The sequence below is a fragment of the Sceloporus occidentalis genome, unplaced genomic scaffold, assembly GCF_023333645.1.
Source record: "Sceloporus occidentalis isolate IW3139 unplaced genomic scaffold, rSceOcc1.0.p SCAF_4, whole genome shotgun sequence".
NCBI lineage: Eukaryota > Metazoa > Chordata > Lepidosauria > Squamata > Phrynosomatidae > Sceloporus > Sceloporus occidentalis.
The window spans coordinates 151,871,312-151,879,613 of NW_028316984.1; the positions used below are offsets into that span (position 1 = coordinate 151,871,312).

An 8,302-nucleotide genomic window follows, 5' to 3' on the forward strand; every position below is an offset into this window, starting at 1 on the left:
GCACAAGGCATTAGCAAGTGAGATAGTAAATAAATAATAGCTAACTACTACAGAAATTAATGCAGTTTGACACCACTTAAACTGCAGTGGCTCAATACTATGGGATTCTGGGACTTGTAGTTTTGTGAAATAAAGCCTTCTCTGTCAGAGAGCTCTGGTGCTACAATAAATGACAAATCCTAGGATTTAACTGCCATGACAATTAGCAATAGCAAATACATTTCTCTACTGCTTATCGATGTACTAAGCGATTTACAAAGTGTAAGCTAATTGCCCCCAACAAGCTGGGTATTAATTTTAGCAACCTATGGAAGGATGCCAAGCTGAGTTGACCTGGATCTCTTGGCTGGTATTGAACTCACAACCTTGTGGTTTGTGAGTGAGCGGCTGCAGTACAGGCATTAACCACTGCACCACCAGGGCTCCTATAAAATTAAAGCAATGTCAAACTGCCATTATTTCTGCAGTGCAGATTAGACCTCATACTTCTAGAAAAACCATTAACTTGGTTTATTTAAACACCAATCATATTTCACAGTAGATCCTTGTAGTCCTTTACATGTTTGAAAGGTAGACATGTTGTGCAGTTTCTCTAGTGGAAAAAAATTAAAACAAATGTATTTTTACTGTGGTCATCCTAGTTAATTAAATGCATACAACAAGGATAAAAATGGTGTGATGGACAGGAACTGGATGGGGATCCTGGGTGTACATCATTATTAAGATATGATCTCACTTGGTGACCAGGACTATCCTACTTGGTTTTTATGTCTCCACAGGAAAACTAGTGCAAATCTAGTCTAGTCTAGCAAGTCTTTAATCATAAGGTGATTTGGTGTTAATCAAGGTATATACCATGGTAAAGAAGTAGTAGAATATTAATTAATTAATTAATATTTATTTATGGGTTTATATACTGCCTCTTCTCCCAAAATAAGATTCAAGACAGAATAACAACCTTTTGTTTTATATTGTTTACAAAAATGCTGCCTTCCATTCTTCCTGATAAATCACAAACACAAAATTCAGTTGGATTGCTTTGTCAACAGAATGGCTTCCTTTGGTGTAACAATTTTCCCTTCTGTTGAGCTCCCTATACACTGTCAGAATCTGCTTTAAAGAGCTGAGAAACTCCCAGGAGCAGTTTTTTCAATGACAGGGTGGGAAAGGAATTCCCATTGTTCTGATGGAAGTCCAGTAGGCAACACTAGATTTAAGTCAGCAAAGATGGTGCAATCCAGTTAAGATTAACTGTTTTCATATATGAAGCTTAAAGTACCTTTTACGTCCTGACTGTAAAACATAAACGCAAATCCTCATTCAGAATATTCTTCTGTACAAACAACTCACTAGATGTTAACATAAATAGAATTACAGAGGTCCAAAGGCGATTTCAAGTCTCATGTAAAAATGTCCCAAGTAATTGTAGCCCAAACCATATCCTACAAAATACACACAAATCTTTCTTCCAAGGGTTAAAAACATTCAAACCTGGCTCATTTTTGGGTAGCTTTGAGCAAAAATACTTAAATAAAGTATTTTGCTTCCTATTTAGTAAGACAGGGGTGTTCACAGTCTTTCTTATAAGGTCATTGCTAGCATTGATGTAGTGATGTATGTAATGTAAAATGAAGAGCTATGCAAATACTGTAGAATAATAAGCTTTGAAATCTTGTTCAAAGATGAAATCTTGTTCATCTTGTTCATCTTGTTAAAGATGAAATCTTGTTCATCTTTAAGCCATTACTTGCTTACCTTGACAATGCCTCTACATGTTTGAGTGGAATGTCTAAGATATCTAAAGGGAAGATTCCTTTTTCTTGTATCTCAAATGAAGCGGATGCCTTTATTTTAGACAAATTGCTTGTTAAAACACTATAGATTAATAATATTCTTCTCAAATGTATTGTAGGAATTTCACGATTTTATTAATTATTTGAAAGATGCCAAAAAGCAAGGAATATTAATAGTGAATCAGACTTTGCATGCATTCCCCAATGCACTGAAACAAAAGGCATTTCTGTTTAAGAGTGTGAATGAGCCATGGCATGCACATGTTCTTTTAAGAAAGGCCAAGGGTGCAGTTCTATTTTCTTAGCTCTGCTTTCATATTTATGTGTCTCATTTCCAGCTCATTGCTGATGCCTCAGTTGCACTATCCATCAACACTTTTATCCTCCTTGTTCCTGAAAAAGAACATAAAATCCTTTTTTATGTGGTGGTAATATTATTGCAAATAAAAGCAAATACCAAAATCTTTATTAGTCTGCCAAAATAATAAACTATTTAATAAAAGCATGCTGTAAAAATAAGGTCATTTGCATCACTCAAATTTCTTGCAGGAAATACAGAGAATTATTGGTCAAAAAGAATAAAGTGACACCAAACCTTCCTGCCATTGATGTAATGCAAGTTCTAATGAGGGTTACAAATGTACTAGGATTTGCATGTTTGTTGCCTTTAAGTGCTTGTATCACTAGCTGCCCATTGAAGGATGTTAAAGAAACAAAATTTCACTGTTGTGTTTTGTGTTGTAATTCTCCAAGTAGGAGAAAGAGGGACTGCAATGGCTGTATTTATTCTATGTAAAGAAACCATTTAGCTAAAGCTAAAACTGACAGCATAGTTACCTTGATTACTCATGATTTATTGTTTAAATACTTGCCTTTTTTTACATCATGTATTAACTGTATTTGTCTTAGACTTCCATCAAAATGTCAATATGGTGATCTCTCCTCTTTGCCCCTGCCATCTTCATCATTTATGTAAATGTTCTGGCTTTCATTTAAGAAGTTGCTGAAGTTAGAAAAGGCATTTTTTTCTCAAAATCTAATTGTTGAAATTTTTGTCTTTTGTAACATAACCCTAAGCTTTTACTTCACTATTTCACTTGTCTTCCCCTTTGAAAATTTTGTCTCCAGCTACTAATCTAGAATTTGTTGTTGTTGTTGTTTGCCTCCAAGTCACTGGCATTCTAAGGCAAACATATCATGTGATTTTCTTGGCAAGTTTCTTCAGAGAAGGTTTGCCATTGCCATCCTCTGAGGCCGATAAGAGTGTGACTTTCCCAAGGCAACCCAGTGGGTTTATACGGCTGAGCCGGGATCCAAACACTGGTCTCCAGAGTCTTAGTCCAACACTCAGACAACTACCCCACACTGGCTCATAATCTATCATTTATCTATCATTTATATTTAAATAAGGAAGAAATTTATTCATTTATTTGTTTATTTAGAGTATTAATACCCTGCTCTTTGGCCACAAAGGCTCTCAGAGCAGTTCTCTGCCCTCAGGCTTACAATAAAAGACATGACACAAAAGGAGAAGGGAATGGCAGTGAGGAAGGAAAGCAAGTCCAGAAATTATATTTAATAAGGTCATTGTTTCTGAAAAGACAATGTCTTGCTCAAAAATAAAATATTGCTCAAAAATAAAACATAGGACAATTCCAGCGGGGGATACATCCCTGGATATGAGCAGATAATAGTGAACCCTATTGAAATGAATGACATGCGGTGGAAGTTGACCTCTCTAGATATTTCTAGGTCCTCCAACTCCAGTGTGACTCTATAGTCAATGTGCTCCAGAAACATACTATAGAATCATGCTGGAGGATCTAAAAATTCCAAGATAGAATATTCTTTGGGGACATGGGTAAGTGAAGCCACATGTACCAGTCCCACAGATACAAGGGTTGTACTGTAGATTTTTTAAAACTTGTAAAAGGCTGAGACTTTCCATACAGTGGTATGCTCCTGCTTGTGCAGTCCACTTGAGATGAGGACCTGAACTCACCATCAGCAATGCCCTGCAGGAAGTGACAAAATCTACAGTGCTTCATAAGTAAAGTTTAATCATAATAATAATAATAATATCTGTGGTCCTGGGAAAGCTTTGCTTATTTCGAGCTGCATTCCCCGATTGAAGATCCTGATGGCCTCCCCCCCTCTTTTTGCCAGCAAGATGGCTGGCTGACTAGGTTTTAATTTGTTTTTAATATATGTATTCTCTGTTGTATGTATGTGTTTTTAATATGTTGTACACCGCCCTGATCAATGGAAGGGCGGTATAGAAATAAAATTTTTATTTATTATTTATTTTTATTGCTCTACTTCTAGAGTAGGAGAGTTCAACAGCAGAGACAGAGCCACCTTTAGGGTCTTACCAAAATGTTGCTTCAAATGTTTACAAATTTGTCCAGAGCAAAGAACATCTTGAAATCCCTCATGAGAAAGGGTCCTGCAGGAAGCCTTCAGCAGGCAGCAGCTGGATTTGGATAGGGCTCTGGTAGCTCCTTTATAAGAATGCCTGCTTGCTCCTGAAGAAATTGATTAGAGAAATACTGTATATTCAAAGTGGCTTGTGAAGTTCCTTAGACTTTTGAGCTTTTTGTGGTTTGCTTTGCTGGTGGTTGACACTGATCATTTGTTGGACTTTCATTCTGAATTCTCTGAACTTTATTTTTCCTGATTTTCTGATAGGGCTTTTGCTGCTGGCGGTGTGAAGCTTTACTGGCACAGGGTTTGCTGCTAGAACTAGAAACCAGGATGCTGAGCTGCTGAATGCTTAGATTCCTCATTGTTAGCTTCCACAGTGGAGATCTATGCGATCATTGGTCATAAAGGATTTTGTAGTGTAACAACAGCTCTATTTTGAAGGTCCATGGACAGTCACACTGAAATCCTCAGCATGCTATTTCCTGAAATTAAAATTTAGTTCTTCTTTTCTGTAGAGCCCATCTCCCCACTGTGTCTGATTTAAGCGGCTGCAAAGAGGGTTGCAGTTTCACTATCGTATGTTCTATCCAGTCAGGTTTTTAATAGCATTTCAATATCTACATGGATTTTCTCCTTAATCTCAGTCCACTGACTACATTCCTTGCACTAGGATATAATTGTTAAGCAGCTTCCTCTCCTATTGGCTCTACGAAGAGCAAGACATGTAGGAAACATTTATTGAAAAGGCAAGAGGACAATCACATGCTTGTTTTGAAGAGGAAATGTGCATCCAGTAAAGTCTTAACACCTGCAGCCAAATCACACACCTGGGAATTTAGGCTCTTTGACACTGCTGATCTGCTGCCAATCTGCTCGGCAGCAATTATGGTATCATAAGAGTCAACAAGAGTCAATCTGTCAGCCCAAGAAAAGAATGCTTGTGCCAGAGGGTACCAAATTCTTTTTTTCCCCTTTCCTTTTCTTCTTTTTTGCTTTCTACTGTTCTAGCTTAGTGGACACATTCTGAATGAAAAATGCAGTATGCTGTTGTCTCAATGCATATATACCCAGGTCAGCAACACACAGTTCTAAGGCAGAACTGTCATTGTGGTTGCAGTCATATTGTCTATATTCTAATCTAGACACTGCAATGGAACAATATATGAGAGTCAGCACAGAGATTGGTGGAAGCATACAAAGTAGAAGGGAGGGGTAGGAGCAGAGATACAGCACAGTATGACAGAAAACATTTCAGGAATGTTCAAAGTAAAGTTCTGGAAAAACATGTAATCCATATTTATTGTTACCTATAACCAAGCTAACAATTATCACTCTCCACTGCACACCTCTTGAAATGTTGGTGCACAAGCATTTCTATATCTCTGATACTACCACCATATTTGCTTCATGGGTGTGTATAAATGACAATGTGGAAGTCTTTCATCATATGCCAAATACAGAGTAAGAATATATGTAGTCTCACATTTATCTTTGGAGGTTGAAAACAAGTGTAAGTGTTCGTAAATTTAGTCAGATTATACTTCTCATCAAATTCTTAATGAGGACCAGTTCATAAGTGGAGCAGAATAAGCAGTAGCCATTAACCTGGACTATTTGTATGAGTACAGTTAGCCCTCCATATCCACAGGTGCTGCATCCACTGATTCAAACATCCACAGCTTGAAAATACTTTTTAAAAAATCTAAAAAGCAAACCTTGATTTTGACATTTTATATATGGGACACTATTTTACTACACCACTGTATATAATGGGATTTGAGCACTCATGGATTTTGTTATCCATGGGGGTCTTGGAACCAGACTCTAGCAGATACCAAGGGCCCACTGCATATGTCTATAATGCAACTATATGGAAAAGTGCCAGGCTAGAAAAACAAATTGCCAGGAAAAAGATTGTATGGACCTAGTAGATACAAGATACATTTATGTGTTTTTGCAGGGGAGCATTCAAACAAACCTAGCCAGCATGGTGTAGTGGTTTGAACATTGGACTACAACTCTGGAGACCAGAGTTTCAATCCCCACTCAACAATGGAAACCACTGGGTGCCCTTGAGTAAGTCACACACTCTCAGGCTCAGAAAAACCCTGTTAGGTTCACCTTAGGGTCACTATAAGTTGGAAATGACTTGAAGGCACACAACAATAAAACAACAACAACAACATGTCAAACATACCAACTTCCACTTGTAGTTAGAAATGGTATAGTCCAGGAATAATTTTACCATAGGTTTTTTTTGTTTGTTTGTTTTTTAAGCCTACAGCACCCGGTATTCCCAGGCGGTCTCCCATCCAGGTACTAACCAGGCCCGACCCTGCTTAGTTTCTGAGATCAGACGAGATCGGGCGTGTTCAGGGTGGTATGGCGTAGGCTACCATAGTTCTTCTGGGATGCCTAACCTACCTGAGCCTCATTCAGCAAACTGGCTTAAACTAAATTAGTTTCCTTCTTTTCTTTTCTTTTCTTTTCTTTTCTTTAAGTTTCATTCTTTTTTTATTTAATAGAAAACCTCTATTATACCTAAAAGTGTTTTCTGTGAGACAAATTCATTTTATGTTTTCCAGGCAAATTAGAATGTTTCTTTCATTTGGCTTTCCTGTACAAGATGCTTTTAAGCAATAGTCCCAGTGGTTTCAGGCCCTATCACCTAATAATTGACCATGACAGGAGTTATATATCCAGAGCCAACGGGAAGAATGAATTGTGTATGTCAGGCTCAATTACAAGGTGGAAGACCTAGCAACAAAAAAGACTGAACTGATTAAAGCTTGATGTTGACAAGAGAGCTGACATATCAGAGTTATTTTCAAAAAAAAGCCCTCTCAGATGCCTCGGCAGTCAATATCCTAACCACTTTGTCTTCCCTTGTTGTTGTCCATCCAGCTGGCATGCCATATATTGTTCTGCCCAGTAATTCTTGGCAACAATTACGCTCCCTATCTCCAAGACAAACTTATGCAAGAATGGTAAGAAAAAGCCAATGTGTTATTCAGCTAGAAAAGAGCCAAATAATTGGGCCAGTGGGAGGTCAACTACAATAGTTGCAAGACCCTCTGGATTTTAAAAAAATAGTCAAAATGTATTCCGGCAAATTTGAAATGAAGGAATCACTGGAACTACTCATCATTTTGTACCGATTAAAGGCTTATTCAAACAGTCATGACTGAAGTCAAGAAATATTCACAAGGTGATACTCACCCATATCCACATAACCTTGCTTCTTGAAAGCCATTCATTCCAACATACCCCTGTTAAAACTCAAATTATTGCGCCATGAAGAATACTTATTTTCTAGAATGTAATATTGAAGGTTTAGTCAGTATCTACACTACAAAATTACTGCAGTTTGATCCCACTAAAAATGCTATGGTTCTGTCTGAATGCCAAAATTCTGGCATTTGCAGTTTGGGAAAGGTTACCCACAATTGTCTGCTGAAATGCTATACTGCTGTAGCACTAAAAAGTTCTAAAGATTTCCCCAAACTACAAACCCCATGATTCCATAGTAGAGAGTCATGGTATTTTAGGATCAAACTGCTGCTACTGCATAGTGTGGAAACACCCTATCCTAAGGTCACCAGTATCTGCCTAGGCAGGCTCATTGGCCAAGATCCAACACTGTACTTTGGTATCTATTAACCAAGAGAATTTGGGTCTTCTTCCCCTCCCATTCTCCCTGAATCATTCCTTAGCACACACAAATACACAAAAATCCTGCTCCATCAGATAAATGGGTATATAGGGTTTGTGCAGGAGGAATTCTCTCTCTCTCCATCAATTCTTATGGAAGCAGTGGGATCCAGCAGAAATACACCTTTGGATTGTGGCCTTGACTATCATATGCTTAGTGCATCCTTGTATTAATTCCTTGGCTGTGAACAAATTTAATGTACAAGTGCATTAAAGTGTTTCTTTATTTTTAAATGTTAAGTACACGTGGCCATGGAGGATCTGTTCCAGACCCCTGCACAGATACCAAAATCCATGGATGCTCAAGCCTGCATTGTCCCCAATGATGGTGTGTGCACATGGCCGCACTGCCATTAGGGACAGCCCCTGTTATC

General features: G+C 37.9%; 1 pseudogene; it reads right to left on the reverse strand.

The window, feature by feature from the left end:
* Window positions 1-6,492: 6,492 nt before the first annotated feature.
* Window positions 6,493-6,610, reverse strand: LOC149314861 (5S ribosomal RNA; annotated as a pseudogene).
* Between the last annotated feature and the right edge of the window lie 1,692 nt (window positions 6,611-8,302).